This window comes from Sus scrofa, chromosome 13 (assembly GCF_000003025.6).
Source record: "Sus scrofa isolate TJ Tabasco breed Duroc chromosome 13, Sscrofa11.1, whole genome shotgun sequence".
In the NCBI taxonomy this organism is placed as follows: Eukaryota; Metazoa; Chordata; class Mammalia; order Artiodactyla; family Suidae; genus Sus; species Sus scrofa.
In genome coordinates this window covers 132,701,115-132,723,177 of record NC_010455.5, presented here as the reverse complement: position 1 = coordinate 132,723,177, position 22,063 = coordinate 132,701,115, and the positions used below count along the sequence as shown (strand labels likewise).

The window sequence follows — 22,063 nt, the reverse complement described above, 5'->3', positions numbered from 1 at the left end:
GTGTGATTTTTCAGCCTGACCCTAGGTAAGGCTTCCCTGGCAGCTACACTGGGAAAGCTGCCCTCCCCGCCCTGGCTGGGCATTGCAGACTTGGAGAGAGTCACAGCCCAGTCTCAGGTCCCCAGCCAGTCATGCCCTTGGCATATTTACACCTCCAGCCCCCGTGTCTTCTTCATTCCCAGGTCTCTTTATCTGAGGCCTTGGGCAGAGGTCTTCCAGGAGCCTCTGCTGAGACCTCCGTGTGGTGGGAGGTGGGAGGACCTAGACACTTCTCCCCACTGTGACTCAGTACCCAGCACTTTTTCACTCTCCATCCTCTCCCTATCCCTACTCCAGCATCCATAAAGCTGCCTCTTATTCAGAACTCCCTCAATTCTGAGATCACCCCACATCTGCACTGATCCACTTGGCCCTCCATCGAGGTGTCGCTTCACAGGGAAAATGAAACGGGAGGTGCCTTCTTGAGTTTAGCCTCATGCTCATTATACTATCACAGCAAGTGATTAAAGGATTCGCCATGACTTTAGTTTTGACTCATTGTTGCTTCGATCAGCTATTCTGACACCTGACTGCTCAGCTTACTCTTCCAGCTCAGCTGAGCTCCTGACAGCCCTTATTTTTTCAAACAAAATGGAGATCTTACTGAAATACAATTTTCTATCTGTATCAGTCAGGGTCCCAACAGGAGTCAAAGAGCACTGTCACATGCGGATAATTCAAGGAGGTTTTATTTATAAAGGGGCTAATAACAAAGATAAGGTTGGAGTATGGGACAACCACAAAGGACAGTTTAGAAACCCAGAGCTGGCAGAGCAGAGCTGCTACTACCCCTAAGTCTGACAGTACACGGGGAGAAAGAGGTCCCCAGAACCAGGAAAGAGAGGGCTATGCAGAGTTGCATTGAAAGGTAGGAAAGTGCCAGACTAAGGCCATGGCACAAGACAGAACCAGGGGAATAAACACCTGACATCCCTCTCCTCCCTCCCTCTAATTGCTGAGGTTCTCATTGGCTGAATCCAATCAGAAGCCAGAGGACATGGAACCCCTGTGGCTGTGGTCGTCTCTCAGTGCAGAGAGCAGAGTAGAGAACTGGGGAGGATTTATCTAGAGAGGCAAATCTCTTATCTGGTACTTTCCTCATGTGGCATTGCCCTAAGTCTTATTGAGCCTGTTAACCCGATTTCCTTCCCAGGGTAACCAATGTCTAGTTCTAGCCTCTACACTGACTGACTGGGCACAATTTATAGGATACTCCACCCCAATACTTCAGTACCACTTGGGTTTCTAGCCTATGGTAGATTCAGAGGGTATTATTTGATGCTGTGTGTGTGTGTGCGCCCGAACACACGTGTACGCATGCGCACACCCACACACACCATGCACCTATAAACATGCATGTATTACAATCTCAATCCCTCTCAGAATATGCTTCCTTCCATATTATCCCTGGGTAGGAGCCCCCAGAGCCAACATGCCTATTGGCTTTGCAGAGGTGACCCATCTTTGGTGGGCCGGTTCCTTTGAATCCTGCCCTGGGTCCTACCCACCCCAACCTCTTCTTTCGTTACCTCTTCTCCCACTGATCATCCACCCACGCCATTCTAGATGAGTCCTTGGTGGATTAATCACAAGTGACTGCTTCCCTCCTAGACACCAGTAATCCACTAAGACAGAGGTTAGGGAAGGGTGCTCTTCCCAGGCTAAGATGTTCAGAATGAAGTGAAGCCCCTGGGACAGCAAGCAGACCTCCCCACTCTCTGATCTTCAATTATCTAGTCCAAATTTTCTGGGAAATTGGATGAAGAGACTAGCCAGGCTAAACAATCCTGGAGCTGAGGGCCTGGAAAGGTGGCAGGAAGAGGGTTGCACGTGAGAAGACAGGGTTGAGCTTCTGTCTACAAAGCCAAGTGATGCTGAGTTGAGGCTGAGACATGCCAGATGCCAGGTAAGGGGTTCCAGGGTCAGCTGGGGGAGCTGTGCTCAGGCACAAGTAAGCTTATTTGAAAAGTAAGTAGGAGCCCAGGAGAAGACTATAGAAAACATGGAGAGACGGTAAGGCCACAGTGGAGATATGACAAGCAGAAGGGAGTCATTTTACAAAACAGGAAAAAAATCTGTTGCAAGGTTCATCATACCTCCAGAGAAAGAAAAGACAATTTAAGTTTGTGAGGAGGAGTTCCCATCGTGGCACAGTGGTTAACGAATCCGACTAGGAACCATGAGGTTGCGGGTTCGGTCCCTGCCCTTGCTCAGTGGGTTAACGATCCGGCGTTGCCGTGAGCTGTGGTGTAGGTTGCAGACGTGGCTCGGATCCTGCGTTGCTGTGGCTCTGGTATAGGCTGGTGGCTACAGCTCCGATTCAACCCCTAGCCTGGGAACCTCCATATGCTGCGGGAGCAGCCCAAGAAATGGCAAAAAAACAAAAAAACAAAAAACAAAACAAAAAAAAAAAACAAAGTTTGTGAGGAGAAGGCAATTTAAATGTAAACCCATGAGGGTACCATCTGAAAGAGAATTCCTTCTGTGCTTATCAAGGCCCTGAAAATGTAGAAGGACCCACACCCACCAGGGGCCAGCCCAAGGGGCAGAGACACATTTCTGGCTGGGAGGAGGCAAGCGAGCAGCAATAATGTCCACCCAGTACTGTCCCTGGCACAAAGAGGGCACCTGACACATTGATGCCAGCCTGGTCATCCATGTCTGCCCAGTCCCGTGATGTCCATATCAGCTGCAGCTTTATATGCCTCCATTCACCTCCTCCTTCATTCACTGGTCCAACAAACGTTTAACAGAACCCCTTGCTCTGTGCTGGGTGCAGCGCTAGGGACTTAGAGACATAAAAGAAGAACAAGTCAGGGGTGCCACCGCCAGGCAGCCAATAGTGTAGTGGAGGAGAAAACCAACACTCCAGAGCTTCCAACACAATAAGGGGCTGTGACAGGGAGAAGCGAGGAAGACCTCACTGAGAAGTGGAGGGCTGAAGGAAAGATGCGGATAAGGAGAGGAGGAGGAGTATGAGAAAGAGTTTATTAGGCAGGTGCTCAGCAAGTATTTCTTGATCCCCTTCCAATGAATACGGAAAACACACACCACAGGGATGTACTAGTCTGTCTTGTGAATCCTGTCACAGTTTTTCTCTTGTAAGGTAGAATCTACATGTAAAGGTTTTCCAAGGGCAAGGATGAGAGACCTTAGATCGCTTTGTGTTCCCAAGTCCTCCAGGGGCTGGCCTTTTGGTCAGCTGCTGAGGAGTAACCAGATCTGAGGAATCACGAAGCATGGAAGGCTGTGGAAAGATCCCTCGGTGGGGATTCCAAGTTTCCAGGTCAGAGGGACTGAGAATCTGCCAACAGCACCTCGAGGCCTTTAAGACTTTCCTGGATGAGAACCTGAGAGACTGTCTCCCTTGTCTAGCCTCACCCTCCCGTGTACACTCAGCTCTGTCTCCTGCACCTGGGAAGCCTGCTCCCTAAATTTAGAATGGGGTTCAGCGCACCTGCCATTCCCCGCCCCTCCATCCTGTTGTGGTCCACTCCCCAGATTTCTGGCCATATATTCTATGGCAGTCCTAGCAGGGCCCCAGTTTCCACTTCTGTTAAGCGCAGGGGCATCTTGACACAGCAGAAACAATAGCGTCTAAAAAGCACTCACTTCTTCTAGCTTCCCCTACTATTCTCTTCCCCACAAGACCGGACCCTCTGGCCTTCCCACTGTCAACCACTACTGGCCCTTTGAGACCTGCCATTCTGGAACCCACTCTCCCAGCCACAGGCTTAAGATAACAGTAACCTCCAGCAGAAAGAATGTAAAATTACAACATGTACACAGATCCTGTCTCTATGAGAGTGAGCAGAAATGACGTCCAATCTCTAATCTCCAAGCAACCCAAGCCGAGTGTGTACCAGACATGGCCTGATGGCCCGAGAGCTGCAGCCCTATCGAGGACTTGAAAGGGGCCAAAGCAATGGCAAGAATGTGAGAGGTCTGATTAATCCACCAAGGACTCTTCTACATATCACCGAACAACTGGGTGTTTGTTTTTCTTTTTAGGGCCGAATCTGCAGCAATACAGAAGTTCCCAAGCTAGGGGTCAAATAGGAGCTGCAGCTGCTGGCCTACACCACAGCCACGGCCACACTGGATCCGAGCCATATCTGTGACCTATGAGCAGCTTGTGGCAACAATGGATCCTTAACCCACTAAGTGAGGCCAGGGATCAAATCCGAGTCCTTGTGGATACTTCGGGTTCTTAACCCACTGAGCCACAAAGAGAACACTTCAAACAGCTGTTATGGCTTGTTTTCCTCTGAGTTCCCTGGACAGTTCCTGTTTTCCACATGCAAGACACTCACTACTCCCTTGTTGGATAAATAAATGAACATGTGAATACTTGGATGGAATTGTCTGAGGTTTTGATTATTCTGATGAGATATTTGGGGGGTCCTAAAGACCCAGGTATTGAATATTTCAATACATATGAAAACATCTGGAGCTCACATATTTCCTCGTTATTTGCACTCTAGGAAACTATGCACTACTAGGCAGAAGCAAGAAAAATCTCTGGTGCTTGGTGATCTAGAGGGAAAGAAGAAACTGTGGTGTGTGTGTGTGTGTGTTTAGTGTAGTGTATAGTGTAGGGAAGAATAGAAATCATTCAAAAATGGAAAAACTCTAGGTCTAAATATTTTTCTTTTTGAGGACTCCCCTGATCAGCTCTCTTGAAGAGGACTCCATCCTTTGCTGTTCACATTAGCCATCAATCGGCCTTCAGGGGTCGGCTCTGAGGTTGTAGTTGGTGTCCAGCCACAAGAGATTGGTGCCTCCCCTGCAGACATCAGAGGCTTGTGCAGGAATGAGGACAGCATCTAACTCCATGGCTCTCTCACCGCACAGAAGACCATCTCTTTTTATTTATTTACTTTTTTTTTTGCTTTTTAGGGCCATACCCATGGCATATGGAGGTTCCCAGGCTAGGGGTCCAATCAGAGCTATAGCTGCTGGCCTACGCCACAGCCTCAGCAATGCCACATCTGAGCCACATCTGCAACCTACACTACAGCTCATGGCAACACCGGATCCTTAGTCCACTGAGTGAGACCAGGGATCGAACCTGCATTCTCGTGGATGCTAGTCAGATTCATTAACCGCCGAGCCACGATGGGAACTCCCACAGAAGACCATCTCCACTGTCCACAGAACCCTTACGGAGGATGATGTGTTGGGTAAGTCTACAACTAGGGCTAGATGCACTGCAGAAAAGGTGGAAGCCCTTTCCATGCCCTTTGGCTTGGAACTGGCCAATGGAGTAGTGGATTCCACTTCTATCCAAAGGGGTGCTAGAAAGGGAGGTAGGCAGCTAGGGCCATATAACAAAGGTTAGAGGGGAAGAAATTGTTCTCCGTGACTACAGTGGAATCACATTGGGTCTGGGGAGCAGCTCAGTTACAGTGAATGCCAGGCAAACCTGCCAGGTCCACGGAGACAGGGCCTCTGCCTCTTAGCTGATGCACAAGCAGGGGAAGCCAGGGCTGCCATAGGAAACAGGAAACGAGATGCTCCTGGGGTGCAGCCACCAGTGTGGTTGGGGCAGGTGGTGGGGGTGCTCATAGTCATGCTGACTGGGAGAGGAGGGCTCAGGGAGCAAGCAGGGTGGCCGTGGCTAACAGGCTTGGAACTGATCACTTTTATTTCCTCCTTTTTTAGGGCTGCACCCACGGCATATAGAAGTTCCCAGGCCAGGGGTCCAATCAGAACTGTTGCTGCTGGCCTACGCCATAGCAACACGGGATCTGAGCCACATCTGCGACCTATGCCACAACTCACGGCAATGCTGGATCCTTAGCCCACTGATTGGGGCCAAGGATCGAACCCATGTCCTCATGGATACTAGTCGGATTCGTTTCCACTGTGCCACAAGGGGAACTCTGAACTGACCACATTTGAAAAGTCTCTTCCTTCCCCCAAATCACAAACTTCCCCTAAACACTGACAGGAGGATTTTTATATTTCCTAGGAAAAGACGGCATCGCTCACTGACCAGATTTGAAGACAAACAGATTGTAAACTTTGTCTTCGTGTGGTATTAGGGTGGGAGGAAAGAGAGACATTCATAGGAACACACACAGAGGACACAGCTATGATGAATTAGTCTCTGAAGTCTTTGACCACACACATGAAATTAATTGGAAATCAGCAGTCAGCCCTAATGTCTGTTCATACCCAAGTGAAAAAAAAAATCAGACTGTTAAGTTTCTCTTATTCTGACATTTTAAATAGCAGGATATAAAAATCCCACAATGAGAGACAGCAAATGCTTTGTTTCTTTTATCTGGGGGATGGGGAGTGGAGATAAAAATATATCTCCTCCTCTTGTCAGTTAATAGATTTTAGTGGAATTGCTAGACCGGAGAGTATCTTATTACAGGGACAGAAACAGACTGGGTTTCCAGTTTGTTACTAGCTGCGGGATCAACCTCATGGTTTGGCTGATGGTTTTTGTTTTTTTTCCCTTTCTTTCTTTTTCCTTTCTCCTTTAATGAAAATGAAAGTCCTTTGTGCACAATCTCTAAACTTTTAGAATAATCTAATTGTTCTTAAGTCATGTTTCCTGTGGGGACACATGAAGAGTCCTTCTAAACCCATAATCCAAGGCTACAAAAAAAAAAAAATTGAGGGCGACTGATCAAAGGTGAACTGCCCATTTACAACCTCTCTTTCAAGGCCCCTTCCCATCTTCCTGACAGTTTTATAGAAGTCTTTCTCTTTTGCTGCAACCCAGATCAAAGATTTGGATGTGAGGGTCTCCCCACCCCCCACCTAGCACGGAAGGAAGGGATTACCCCAGGAATTAAAAACTTCAGTGGAGTGGGCTTACCCACCTCCCTGGGGGGTGGGGTGAGACCTGGAGCCTTTTCTTGCCGCTAAGAGCAGAGCCAAACAAAAGCAAGATTAAACTCGGGGTGTCCTTTCTCTGTTCTTGCAGCAGAATAAACTTAGTCCGTCTTCCAGTCTTCAGAGAGAGATTTTCTGATCTTTTGTGCATAGCTTTAGTTAACATCTACAGGTTGCTAGAATCGTGTTCATTTATTGGTCAGTGACCTTCCTTCCCTTCCACCCATGGTAAACCCATGCAACAGTCCCCACCAGGGTACTGGAAGCTTCCCCGACACCATGCGTCTGGGCAGCAGCGAGCAGAGAGAGAGGTGGGAAGAAGATGCAGGGTGTGTTTCGTTGACTTCGTCCACAGCTTCACCCATTTGGTGATTTGCTTTCAATACCACCCTCTGCCGGCTCCTGGACACACCCGGATCTACTTTAGATCTTAGTGCTCATGGTAAAATCTCTGAGAATGCTTCTTTGAGGGCTGGACAGGCCTCTGTTCCTGGAGACTCAGTGCCTCATCCTATAAAGAGACATCAAGAGTGGGAACAGGAGCGCCATGAAGCTCCTCTTCCTCTGGGAGCCACTGGGCCCCCATCCCCACTCCTCTTCACCCTGACCCCACACAGCAGGCTTGATTAGGCCAGACCCTCAGGGCAAGGGTGCTGACAGGAGGCTGAACACACATGTTCCCAAAACTATGGAATCTCTTTGTTTAAAGACACTTGAGAAATCATCTAAGACTCCTCCCACCCCACCACCCTCCCCAGGATATAGAGGAATCCTACAGAGAAGGAGGACAAGCCTGCCCTGAGTCACCCAAAAGCCAGATCCTGAAGCCAGATCTCCTGACTCAGGCCTCTGCTACCTTAGAGCTTAACACAGGATGCTCCCAAAGACATGAAACTCCTAACTGGGCCCTTGGGGACTGCTAGTTTGCCTGGCTGTTTAGGGCTTAATGACAAGGTCGGGGGTGGGGTGGGGCGGAGAATCTGTAACCCAAGCATACTCTCCAAAATTGCCACTTCTAGAGAGACATGCAACCTCCAGAATCCTCTGCATTCTGGCCTGGCCAGTCTCACCACCCTCGGTTCCCTATTCCCCCAAACTGCCTCTGCTCCAGCAATCCCTCTATTCACTGTTCCTGCCTTCCTTTCTTGGCATGGTCCCCTTTGCTCTGCCTGCAATGCATTGTGCCCTCATCTTCACTTAAGCAATTCCTATCCATTTCAAATCCCAGCCCCTCTCCCTCCTAGAGTACTACTCATTCTCTGCTCTAGATGCTTGCCACTCAAAGTGCGGCCACAGACCTGCAGTATCAGCCCCACCCAGAACTACATAATGACAGCCCGCATTTTCACGAGATACTGGTATGCACAATCAGGCATTGAGATGCACTGCTCTTAACTATTGGTGCTCCAAGTGCAGTTCCAGGGCCTGGACCAGCAGCAAATTCTTGAGCCCCACCCCAGGCCTACTGAATCAGAAACTTGGGGGTGGTACCCAACCATCTGTGCTTTAACAAGCCCTGCACATGATTTTGATGCATGCTCAAGTTCAAGAAAGCAGAGACAATCCTTATCTTACCCAGGGCTTCATGGGCACACGACCATAGTTTAAGGCTCCTTATCACTATCTTGAAATTCCTGACCTTTTCTTTGAATGTGTGCCTTGCAACTGAAGTCTGATAAGACACTGGAGCCCACATGCAAACAGAGCAGACGTCTACCACCATTCCTTGCCCCTCCATTGGTGGACAGCAATCACGAGGTTCATGAGGGTGGAACATCAGTGGATCCATAAGGTGTGGAGTTCAGCCAGACTCAAGGAGGGTAAGGGTACGAGATAAGTGTGTTATATCTATGACCGAGTCAGTGGGGTGATGACAGATCCGAGAAGCCATGTTCTCCTTTAGAACCAGAACCTGCTTTTATACACCAAAGAAGGCAATTTAAGAAATATAAATGACCAAGGAACTCTATCATATCCTTTCTCACCCATTACTTCCCTGTAGCTAATCACTGACGTCAAATATTGTGACACAGAAGGAAAGAAAGGATAACACATAGTTTCTTTTCCTTTCCATCCTTTCTTTCTCATCAATGGGCTGAAGGGGAGGAGTATTGGTAAAATGTGGGAGTGTCAAATGGTTAAATAAAAACAACTGAGGTCTGTGTTTTTGCAACATTTCCTCTGTTCTGGTGAGAATGGAATAAATATACGTGAACCAAAAAAAAAAAAAAAGAAAAGAAAAAAACAAAAAACGCATGTACAAACTACAAAAAGTGAACTATATCAATCATTTTGGTGGTTCCAAATTCTAGTTAAATGCTCTTATATTGCTTTTAAGTGAGCATTACACAATATAAAGATGAAAGGTAAAATTCATGTTAATAATTTAATTTTTAAAAAAACTAGAACACATAAAATAGCAAATAAAAAAAACACCATGAGGGAAGTTCCCTTCGTGGCTCAGCGGAAACGAATCCAACTAGTATCCATGAGGATGTGGGTTCAATCCCAGGCCTCACTCAGTGGGTTGAGGATCTGGTGTTGTCGTGAGCTGTGGTGTAGGTCACAGGCGTGGCTCATATCTGGTGTTACTGTGGCTGTGGTGTAGGCCAGCAGCTGTAGCTCAAGTTTGACCCCAAGCCCAGGAAACTCCATATGTTGCAGGTGTGGCCCCCCCCCAAAAAAAAGAAAACAAAACAACAACAACAAATAAAACACCATGACAAGAGAGGCTACACAAGAAAGGAAGAAGTTTTCTATTTTAGTACCTTTAACAGCACATTTTTCCTGCTTTTTGAACAAGGGCCTCCATATCCTAATTTTGCACTGGGGCCAGTAAATTTTGCAGCCATCTCTGTTTTGCCCAGTATTCAGAGAGGGACATTTCTGAGGATGACATGGAACACCATTAATACCCCGCCCCCTCCCTCCACAGGTACAACTGGCCTATCCTAAGCAGCTTAGAACAGACGGTCATCCGAAATTTGAAAGTCTGTCATGGTGAAAAAGAAAAGCAAAATAGCAGTAAAGCCATTCCACTTGCTTTCTGTCAATTGCAGGAAATTTTACAGAGTTGTATTGGCTACAAAGGTTTTCTAAATGTGCATTGTGTTAACTGTAGGCCACCTCTAGATGTTTTAACAGACCTTGAGATGGGCTTAAAATGGATAGTGCCTGCCCTTTCCCTGATCTTCTGCACATAATCAGAAGAATTTTATTGGTTATGTATCTGTTGCTTCCCCAGCCCTAACAAAACTTCAACTTTTTGTGTGCTTTTGCTTTCCTCTGTTACTCTGAAAAGTTGGTGACATCCTTCTATACACGTCCTTGATCTTGTGCCCCTCCTCCCATCTTTGCGAGTATGCCCTCTTAAAATCAGAGCTCCTCAGCAGAAATGCTGGTTTTCTCTAGATGTCTTCTCTTTTTCTTTCTCATCAGGATCATTCACAAGTTTAGATTCTGAATGTTATTTTTAGAACCATCCTTTTTCTAGTCATACTCCTTTTCAGAGGTTCTCACCATGAGATCATTTGTTTTGAACTTTTTGAAGTTTGCTATCTTCAAGTCTATAAGCCTGAAGATACACATCTGACTTGTCCTGCTTGAATGGGATGGACACTCTGCAAAACTCTCATGAGTTTTCTTACTACTAATTGTTCTTTGCTGGCAGAATCAAGTCTGGGCCGTCAGTTCCTCTTGCTGTCACCTGTTCCTTTCAAGAGATGAAATGTTCAATAAAGTTACTAGAATTAACTAAATACTCTGCTTTTCAAAAGAGCAGAGGACTTACAGACTTCTACATAATTTCTATTTAATAAAGTCAACATTTGTCATTGAGTTTTGTCTCTGTGCTACTTTTCCAAAAATGCAACAGCATTACCCATCCAATTTAATCTTCTTACTATGTGACTTTGACATTGCTCCCTTCAATTGGTGGGATCTGTAGTCTCCCCTCTTAAATATATCAGGCTTCTTGCTGTGGTAGAAGGGATGCTATTTGACCTCCAAGTCTGGATCATAACATGTGATACAGCTTCTACCTGGTTTTCTCTAGGGATGTTTGTTCCTGGAACCCAATAGCCATGATGTGAGGAAGCTCAAGTAGGTCAGGTAGAAAAACCACGTGGAGAAGTCACATGTAGGTATTTTTGAAGACACCCCAGGTGAGGTCCCAGCCAATAACCAGAAACTATGGCCAGACTTCTGAGTGGAGAAGGCTCACAAATCAGATGAAAAGTCTCCAGTGACCCACCCCCCCCAGACTTCACATCTTCCCAACTGAGATCCTAGAGACGGTGGCACAAAGATAAGCCATCTCTGCTTTGTCCTATATGAATTCCTGACCTACAGAAATTCTGAGAGAGAATACCTGATGGCTTTTTAAGCCACTGAGTCTTGGAGGATGATTTGTAATGCAGCAGTGGAGAATGTGTGCAGTATTTAAAATGCATTAATTAAGAAAGAAAAATTAAGGCTAATTAAGAATGCATCATCTATACCCTTCTGACTTATTGATCCTTGGTTTACTGCCATTCCAAAAAGCTATCCCTGATATTAAAACAAAAACAAAACAAAACAAAATCAACCAAATAGTCCAATCAAAAACTCATCAGAAGATCTAAACAGACATTTGTCTAAAAAAGACAGATGGCCAAAAAGCACATGAAAAGATGTTCAACATCACTAATTATTAAAGAAATGCAAATCAAAACTACAATGAGGTATCACCTTGCACAGGTCAGAATGGCCATATCATCAAAATGTCTACAAACAATAAATGCTGGAGAGGGTGTGGCGAAAAGGGAACTCTGTTACACTGTTGGTGGGAATGTAAACTGGTACAACCACTATGGAGAACATTATGGAAGTTCCTTAAAAAACTAAATATAGAACTACCATAGGACCCAGCAATCCCACTCCTGGTCATATATCCAGAAATAAACCATAATCCAAAAAGATACATGCACCCCAATGTTCATTACAGCACTATATACAATAGCCAAGAAAAGGAAGTAACCTAAATGTCCATCGATAGAGGAGTGGATAAAGAAGATGTGGTACACATATTCAATGAAATATTACTTAGCTATAAAAAGGAATGAAATAACGCCATTTGCAGCAACATGGATGGAAATAGAAATTATCATACTAAGTGAAGTCAGACAAAGGCAAATATATGATACCACTTACATGTGGAAGCTAATAAAAAAGATACAAAAGAACTTATTTATAAAAACAGAAACAAACTCATAGATTTCAAAATCAAACTTAAGGTTACCAAAGTGGAAACCATAGTGAGAGGGATAAATTAGGAGGATGGGATTAGCATATACACAGATTACTAACAAGGACCTACTGCATAGCATGGGGAAATCTACTCAATATGCTGTCATTTGGGGGAAAAAGAATGGATATATATATAACTGATTCACTTTGCTGTGTACCTGAAACTAACACAACATCGTGAGTCAACTGTACTCCATTAACAAACAAACAAAAAGCTGAAAAGCTATCCCTGTAATTTAAGTCCAGACCCACCCAGTGGAAGTGAAGCCATGATTGTACTAATCCCCAGTCACTGGTCATAGATTGTACTCCCTTTTCTGTCATACTTTTGTATGACACTTAATCATGGTTAAATCAATTAGATCATCCCTGCTTAGTATACCGTGTGGATTTAAGAGCAAAGTTAAAACATTTCTCACATACTTTTCTAACTGATTAACACACAATTCTACTTAATTTCAGACCCCCTGCTGGAACATGTTCCCTCTTACTTTAACTTAGTGAGTCAGAGATCATTTGGTTGCAATGAACAGAACCCAGGCAAACTGGCTTAAGCAAAAAAGAAAAATGATTAGAAATAGATAGATCTGGTGGAACCCAAAGGCAGGAAGTGAGGCCAGGCTTCATGAGAGCTGATGCCAGAAATGGCAAAACTGACAAAAGCCAGGTGGAACCCAAAGGCAGGAAGTGAGGCCAGGCTTCATGAGAGCTGATGCCAGAAATGGCAAAACTGACAAAAGCCAGGTGGGTTTGTCTCTCCAAAACTCTGTCTTTAAGAGCTCTATTGTCTCTTTTATCTGATTCTTTAGGGCATATGCCTCATCTCTCTCCCTCTCCCTCTACCTCTCTCTCTCCCCCCCCCTCCCTCCAGAGAATAGTTCAGCATGCGGTTAAGGACAATCTCTGAAGTCAAAATGCCTAGATTCAAACACAAATTCCACCATTTAGTTGCTCATGACCTTGGGCAAGTTCCTTAAGTTTCTGTCCTTCAGCTTCTTCATTTATAAAGTGGGGATGAAGATAATCCTCATGGGATTGCTGTGAGATTACATGAATCAATACATAAAAAGTTCTTTGCACAGGGTCCTTCACTTTGCAAGTGTCTGCTTTCATTATTATCTTCCCTGCTCACTTAGCCACATCTGAACAGGGGTGTCCCAATCCCAGCTTCATATCAAATTTATAGCTCAACCATTTGGCAGAAATCTGCTAAGTGTCTGAGACCCAGTTCCATGTTCCCAGAAGGGAGCATCTGAGTCCCGCAGGGATCACATATCTGTCGGTGGTCCAGTCAGCTGTGGTAGGAGGTAAGGGAGTGGGTGATGAGGGGTCCTAGCAGGCTTAGGTGGGGAAGATTTTCTGAGAAAGGAATATGGGTTGGTTCTCAGAAGAGGACTCGTCTGCCAGTGGCCCCCTGAATGTAACCACAACCATTTCCAACATGGCAGCTCCGGCACGCTGAGCCTCAGGTCCAGCTCCCTACTCAGCAGAAGCTGTTCCTATTATTGACTGACCCAAATGGCATGAAGAAGGTGGCTTACTCCAACCAACACACACTCCCCTCTCTCCCACATAACCAGCTCTCCTCCTTCTGCTTGGCATTGAGGACTCTAGTCCTCGGAGATGACAAAATACAAAGGTCTCTTCCTTCTAAAAGATGGCTTTTCCAAATCCTCAGATGGATTTCCCCCTCTGAAGTCATCGCACATTTTCCACCTCTCAGAGAGAACAAAAGGGAAGACGACTCAGGTCCCTCTCATCTAGTATAGTGAGTTGAAGCTATTAAGCATGTCGTGGTGATTTGCTTGTTGAGGCTCTCACTGGTAATGGAAACTTTGAGAAATAATACTTAAAAGTATTGATCTCACCATAGAGAAAAAGAAAATTAAACAAAATGTTAAGCAGAAAGCTAATTAGTTTATCAAAAGGATAATAAGGTTTAAGGAATATGGTTCAAGTCTCCTTTCATTTCTATATATCATTCTAACTCCATTAGACTTGATCATTTGGGGTAAGATGCTCTGAAATGGCATATTTCAAAATTGTAACCTTATCTTCAGAAATACTTGAATGTCATGGATGAATCAATAATGCTTTAAATTATGGAGCAGGGCGATTAGTGGTCTTCCCTGGGAGAGGAGATGGCTGCACCTGCCCACTGAGTGCCGGGCCAGCCTCCAAACTGGCATGAGTTGACCTTTTCCCCGGGCTGGCCTTTTATTGAGGATTCTTCCTGCAATGTCTTAGAAACCTTACAATGGCTGATATTCTTATTCTTTTCTGGTGTTACCATCAGACTTTCTTTCTTAGTGTCTGAGCATTGTGCATTCTTAAGAGGATCCTTTCAGAGAATACAAGAGGTTATTAGGGGGAAATGACCCATGATGAATCATTAGCCCAGTGAAATGACCAACTTGAAAGGAGGTAAAATGTTCCCATCAACTATAAATGAGAAGATTGCTTACAATATATGGTCCATATTCCCCAGATCCAATGTCCCCATTTCCTCTCCTCGGAGTCATCTTCTAATGAATGGCTTGCTGTCCCCATTTTTTTCTTCATGGAAATTGCTCTCTATGCAAAGTTGTCAGAATTATTTACAGTTTGAGCCAAAGAAGCAACCTCTTTCACTCCATCCACTTCTACGAGAAGTAGACAGAACTATCTTAATCCAATCTAATAAAGCTTAGAAGAAAACAAGATGTGTGGCCCATTATTAAATTATGGCTATACCTAATAAACTGCAGATGTCAGAAATAATATCTATAAATGCTACAGGGCATGTGAAGACAATGAACACAACTTACTCCACTAATAATTATAGGGTCATTCATGTTCAATACAGATGCCCAGAAGAAGGATTATACTTTTTGGTGAACTCCCCTGATCTGCTCCTCCAAAGACGCCACCCCAGTTCTCTTTAGCCCATCACTCTAATTTAGTATTTTGTGTAGCACTCGCTGCTCTGATATTTTTATGATTCTTGTTCATAGTTTTTACATATTTATTGCTCACATTCTCTACGAAGGCAGTGAGAGCAGAGCCCTTTCCTGTGTCTCTCTCACCACTGTATTCTCAATGCCTAGAATGAAATCTAGTTTATAGGGCACCCAGTAAATATTTGTTGCATTAATGTGCCCCCAAGTCCCCAGGGTCTCCCAGCCTCACTATTAGCTCCTAAAGAATATATCACCTCTCTTCCTGGCTCCTCCTTAGCGTGGAACCATGTTGGCTCCCCATAATCCATGATACTTGTAGCTGTAGCTATTGCTACAGCAATATGAGGGTGGCTAAGGAACCAGCTTGCTGGGGAAAAGGAAAGGTAACCTCTACAGTCATTCTATGGGCTAGTTCCATTTTTAAAAGGCATTTCCCCCTCATTGGGAAAACTCTGAAAGAGTCAAGTTTTGCTATAAACTTAGTTTCCCATTAGAAACCAGCCAGGCACATAGAGTGCAAAACCATGCAGCAGCCCAGGAGGTGCACTGAACCCCAGAAAGCACCGAGAAACCAGGCCTAGTGTGTGCTGAGCCCCTGGAACTATAATTCCCATAGCAGAAAGTACAAACTGCAACCAGATCTTTCTCAAGACTGGAGTCCTGAATCTAGTCTTGAGATCTTAGTCATCTGTGACTTTAATGCCTTCTCCACTTGCATCACATCCAAAGCACACTGAGTCCTCCGCAAACCCTTCTTGCTTCGGCTGTGGCACCACACCTCCCAGGCACTTACACTTCCTGCTGTGAGTCAGTTACTTATTTACGTTTATCACCGTTCCTTGTAGCCAGAGACCATGTCTGGTCATTTGTCTCTGCCTCCCCCTCCCCCAGCATGATGACTTTCATGAAGTAGGAATTAAAAATATATATTACCTGCCCAACCCTTATGTCTTCTTAAGCAACAACGATAATCTAGAGAAAAACTGGGGCTCATATATAAATATAACATGTAATGGAGATATTTAGGGGGTGGTAAAACAGTGCATTTTTTTCTTTCTTTCTTTCTTTCTTTATTTTTTTTTGAGCCACACCTGAGGTGTATGGAAGTTCCCAGGCTAGGGGTTGAATTGCAGCTGCAGCTACTGGCTATTCCACAGCCACAGCCATGCCAGATCTGAGCCGTGTCTGCATTCCACACCACAGCCACAGCAATGCCAGATCTGATCATGTCTGCAATCCATACCATGGCTCATGGCAACGCCAGATCCTTAATCCAATGATCAAGGCCAGGGATCGAACTCGCATCCTCATGGATACTAACTGGGTTTGTTAACCCTGAGCCATGATGGGAACTGCCAAACAGTGAATTTGTATCCTTAGTTCCTGGTTGTCTGGCAGCTCCCATAGCAAAGGCCAAGACTGGGGGCCTCACCTCCTAACTCCTGTTTTCCTCATGATGGCCAGGCTGTGAGGATGCTGCCATATGGAGGACAGAATACAATGTGAAGAGGTGGGAATCCTCCTCCTCCTGCTCCCATGGGCACTGGGAGAAGGAAAAGAGATAAAAGTTGGGGAAAGAAATAATCTGGTCAGAAATTTATAGTTTATCCCACTCCCTGAGTTGGAAATCCAGGTGGGTGGAGATGCTAGATGACTCCAGGAGAAAGCTAAACGTGAAGATTTTTTTATGAGCCCTCCAATCCACAAGGTCCTCCTGTGAGGGAACCAGCTTGCAGGGTCCCATTACTACCAAGAAGAGGCCACATTATGAGCTAAAAAATGATCAGTTCAAAAAATGGCCTGCATTGGTCCTTTCAGGTCTTACCCCAGGCTCATGTGCTGTAGAAGGGCTTCTAAGATCCCACAAACCCTCTGGGAAATAGAGACAGTAACTGAGGTACAAGTGAGTGGGCCTGTCAGGGGGCATCGTGGTGAGGAACAGAGTGAGCCCACATCAGAGGCCTTACGTTGGATGGGGAAAGTGGCTGAGACTCAAGGGTGTGGGCCAGGAGGGTACCCCGGGACCCTGACTGAACCACAAGGTCCCCTGTGGAAACCAGAAACTGGTCATACACCTGGCTGGCAACAGGAGCCCACGGGACCCGGAGGCCAGCATGACAAGCACGAGCTCCAAGGCCACTGCTGCCATCTTGGGTAGGATGGGGGAGGGGAAAAACATCAGACATTCTAAGCATTCACCCCCAAGAACCTCTCAAAGCTGGAATAGACTGAGCTGCTACTGATTGGCAAGTTACCATTATCTCTACTCCTGTTATACAAGAGGGACAGGATTCATGAGAAAGATTAGATCAAGTATAGGAAAAACAAAACAAAAAACCACACTTGCTCCTTATGCCTGAATGACAAGGATATATAGACTTGTGGCTGTACTACAAATGTTTATCGAGTATTTGCTCTCTCTTTATCTGAAGCTTCATAAAAAGTGTGGTCTAGTATAAAAGTATGATTACCAGTGACACCAAAATTTTGAGTGTCTTTCGGACTCTTTTAAAAATTAATATCTAGCGAATGGATGAGGTTCCAAGAGAACACCAAGTTGGAAAGAGCACTTCGGTCGGTATCATATTAAGAACAAACAATGTCTTCCTGCCTGCCTTGCACAAAGCCGCAGCAGGGACCCCGGGTATACTAAGATGAGTCCCTTGGGGCTATCTTCCAGCCTCTGACTCTCCCCTGTGAATTGCAGCAAAATTCAGAGAAAAGGAAGACAGGGGAAAACTCCGACAGAAGGGCAAGTAGATAAACATGCCGATTTATCACTGCACAATCCTCTGCCTTTTTTATCCTATTGATTTTCCTGCTCTGCTGTGTATGCCACTGTGTCTAGGGGAATGAGTGTGCTTGTGAGCAACCTTGCAGTTGAGCAGGGATAGCTTAGGTAAATTAGACCTTCAGTCAACCTCTCCCCAACCCCACCCTGTCTTCTGGTCCCTATTCTTCAGAAGAAAGAACCACATGTGGTAGAAGCGGGGTGGGACCTGTCTGCCAGTCTCTATCCATCACCATCTGTGTGTCCCCGCTGACCTGAGCTCTGGGAGGCCAGGTCTCTGCAGTGTATCCATCTCTGCAGCCTTGAACCATTTTCCCCAGTGTCAGATGAATGAGTGATGCTTGCAAGAAAGCATAAAGGAGTCTGGAGTAGAGGTGGTAGCCCAACTCTTAGAAGACAGTAAATCCCCTTGGGCTTGATGTGACCGGGGAAACGTCAAGAAGCATTTCAGTCTGCTGTGGGGGAGGTTTGTTGGTCCTTGTCTTCTCCTCACTTAAGAAACAGGTCTGGGGAAGCCATGGAGGATATTGGGGTAGCCTGAGATCCTGGCACAGCAGTGAGAGCTCTAGCGTAGCCCAGATTACTCCTGATCAGGGGGAGCCCCAAGTCCTGGGTGATTCTAGGGAAAAGATTCTAGGGACTTCAAGCACTCACTTTCCACTTACCTGACAAGAACCTCTGAGGGGATTTTGGGACCGCAGGGAAGTCTTGGAAAAAGGGGAGAGACCCTGCATGCCTTCAGCTATCATTTCAATGAGGGCGACTAGAGGGGGACAGGAGCTCCTTGAGAAAGGAGTATGAGGATGAGCAAGGGGAAAAGGTGAGAAATGGAGAGGAGCCTTAGAAAGGGCTGGGGGCTAGAGAAGCAGGAGGGAATGATGGGGAGTTGGGGGTCTCAAGGGCCATGGTCATAGCCATTTGAGGGTTGGAGTCCCTGCTGACATGGGGGCAGGGGGAGGTGAAGGTGGGAGGTGCCACATCTTGGAAATGCCGAGGAATACTGACACCTTTGCAAAATCAGAGACATCCAGAGCCAGAAAGCCTCAGCTTTCCAACACCCTCCTTTTTAAAACAAGAACACTGGGAGTTCCCATCATGGCTCAGTGGTTAACAAATCCAACTAGGAACCATGAGGTTTGCGGGTTCGATCCCTGGCCTTGCTCAGTGGGTTAAGGATCTGGCATTGCCATGAGCTGTGGTGTAGGTTGCAGACTCGACTCAGATCTCGCGTTGCTATGGCTCTGGTGTAGGCCGGTGGCTACAGCTATGATTGGATCCCTAGCCTAGGAACCTCCATATGCTGCAGGAGCAGCCCTAGAAAAGGCAAAAAAAATAAAAAATTTAAAAAATTAAAAATAAAACAAGAACTCTGAGGCCATGAGAGGTCAAGCCACTATCAGAACCACACAGGTCAACAGCCCGGGTATATGGAGGGCTGAGGTCAAGGCTCTCTGCACAGGGGCCCTTGAGTCTCATGAATCTCCAAGAAGAGGCAGTTTGAATGAGGAAGTAGTCAAACAAGAAGGATAAAAGGATTAAAAAAAAAAAAAAGCAAGTCAATGAAACCTTGCCCAATAAATAGACAAAATTCAGGAAACAGTATTTAATCCTGTTAAAGCTTTGGAAGGAACTGGCAAATCACAGAGCCCTTCTTGACTAGAAAGGAATTACTGATGAAAGAATCTAACTGAGGCCAAGCCTTTCCCCAGAAGAGCCCAGAGCAGTATGAAAATCAAGCGTTGCTCTTCCAAGATGCCAGCAAGTCTCCCTGTGCCTCTCCCAAATCTCTCCTCCCCCACAAAGAAACCCAAATCTCCTCGACATGACCTCAGGGCACAATAAATGCATTTCTAATGAAGGATATATTCATTATGGTTTAGACTCTACTGTTTCTGAGCTTTCTTTACTGTCATCTGATTGAATGAAGAACTAGGCCTGTTATGAAAACTCACATAAGAGGGTCCTGTGGTCCTAGACCACACCTCCCCGAGGGCCGTATGAGACAAAGGGGCACAAATATCAAGGTTCCTTTCTCTGCCACCTGAGTGTTACTGGGTCTTCACGACTCAAGAAGGGCCCAGAGAAACAGCATGCTTTATGAGTTTGGGGTTTAGGGATTAAAAATGGCTCTGACAAATCTGAGGGCAGGTGAGTCAGGTTAGGAGAGGGAGAAAGTGCTGTCAGAGGAAGCTCACTGCAGGGTTGTTATCTGTGGCGAGGAAGCTGAAGGTCACCCATCGTTCACTGTGGAGAGAGAGAGGGGAGAGTCCGATGGAAGGGCAATGGGAACAGATCTTAAAGGCACAGTGCTGGGGGAAGAAGGGAGAAAAGAATGCATCATCATACAGCACCATTTACATCAGATAAACACACATACCAGGAAATAGACAAAAAGATAAAGATTAAATCCATGATTGCCTACAGGAGAAGGAGAATGGAGGGGTGCAAGGAGGAAAAGGGGAATGAATAACGAATACAGGAGCAGGGCCTTGCACAGACCAAAGAGGACAGAGTGTCTTGAGGTCCATGGGAGTTGGGGTGACAAGCACGGGCCCTCCTAAGGAAGATCAGAGTCTTTTCTTGTGAGCTTCAAGAAACAGTCCAAATAAACTGCTCTAGGTTCTGTTCCTTCTCTCTGAAGGCACCCTAATCCTTCAGGAAAGAAATCTGCCTGTGCCTGCTGTGTGAGCTTATGGAGGCCAAAGGGCCAGTGGGCCAGGAGAAGAGGGGCCTCTTTCACTCAGTTGCCTCTTGGATGCAACAACCTATCCGTGGGACTTTGGCTCAGGATTCCAGGTGTCTTTGGGGATATGGAAAGGTGGCCCACAATAAAATAGCAGCAGTCAAAAGCAGTGCTGCTATGCACCCGAAAGAATGCATGTTAACGACACTGATGGAACCTTCGGATTATCTCTGAACCAAATTTTAAGCTCTGAGAGGGGGACATGGCCCCCAGCAAACTCTGGGGGCAGGGGTGCATACAGTTATTAATTTGTTGATAAGTAAAGGGAGGCTTAGAAAGGTTAGACAGTTTGCCTGAGGTCATGCAAAGCAGCAGAGGTGGTGACTCAAAGCCTGTGCTCACCGCCAGGTTACAGTGCCTCCAGCTGCAGCCTGTGCACCCCGGGCACACGGACACACACACTTACATAGGCGTGTTATCAAAGTTACACGTCATGACACAAATTCATACTCTGGTTTCTTCTTCCAACCCAAGCTCTCAAGGGCACAGTGGAAAGGTATTTCTCAGGGGCAGACAAGGGCAGTTGGGATGGCTGCAGAGCTCCTCAGGCAAAGCCACCAAGAATGGCAAGGAGAAGACAGGGGAGGGAGGGGGAGCCGAGGGCAGAAAATGGGGAGGTTTCCCAGCGTGTAATGTGGAGTCAGAAATAGCCATTGAAGACAGATGAAAGCAATGCTTTGCAGCAGACGTGCCCTTGGGTGTATTTCCATCTGAAACTAAGAGAAGGGATGACAAAAAGGACTGTCATCCATGCACTAAGTCTGATCTGAAGCACTTCTCAGGGCAGAACAGGGAGAACAGGTAGTGGAATTTCAAGGTCTGAAGGGATATTGAGGACCATCTCAGCTAACTCCTCAGTGGGCGGTGGAGAGGACAGGCTCGTGCCAAGCCACACAAGAACAAGGACCTGGGCCCTGGGATCCTGGGCCCTGCTTGGCCACCTTGCTACAGTGCCATTTCCTGTCAAGTCAGCTTAGAGGGACGACTCACTCCAGGCCACCCATTGGCCCTGCTCCTCCCTCTCTGCTCCTTCTGTGCCAGCATTCTCATTCTCTCTCTCTCTCTCTTTGAAAGATGACTGCTTCTCGAGAGAAGGGCGAGGGGCAATGAGGCCAAGAGACACCTCTTAGATTGAAGGGCAAGCAGGCAGGGGTGAGATTCTGGACAGATGAGCAGTTCAGCCATGGCTGAGCTCCCTCTATGCACCATCTTTCCAGCCTCTTCTTTGTGCACCCCTCCCCAGGGCTTCCAAGCCCGCCCACTCTTTCTAAACTTGGGGCAGGGGGCCATGACCTTAATTTTTAAAATTCTGGTCAATTTGTTTTTCAAAGAAAACCCAGACCCTGATACAACCATGCAGGGGGCTCCCTCGGCAGGAGAAGCAGAGCCTGTCACAACAGATTATCTTTCTTT

At 46.2% G+C, this 22,063-nt stretch overlaps 1 long non-coding RNA gene across 3 annotated transcripts in view; it reads right to left on the bottom strand.

Moving 5' to 3' along the window:
- The window catches only part of LOC106505771, a 76,007-nt gene that overhangs the window by 22,466 nt on the left and 31,478 nt on the right, over positions 1–22,063 (bottom strand). Inside the window, exon 4 of one of the 3 annotated variants that reach the window (XR_001300501.2) lies at positions 9,625–10,603. The exons of the other annotated variants lie outside the window; for them this stretch is intronic. This is a non-coding gene — a long non-coding RNA (uncharacterized LOC106505771). Of the gene's footprint in view, positions 1–9,624; positions 10,604–22,063 lie in introns of those variants that run through there. 3 annotated transcript variants of the gene reach the window in all.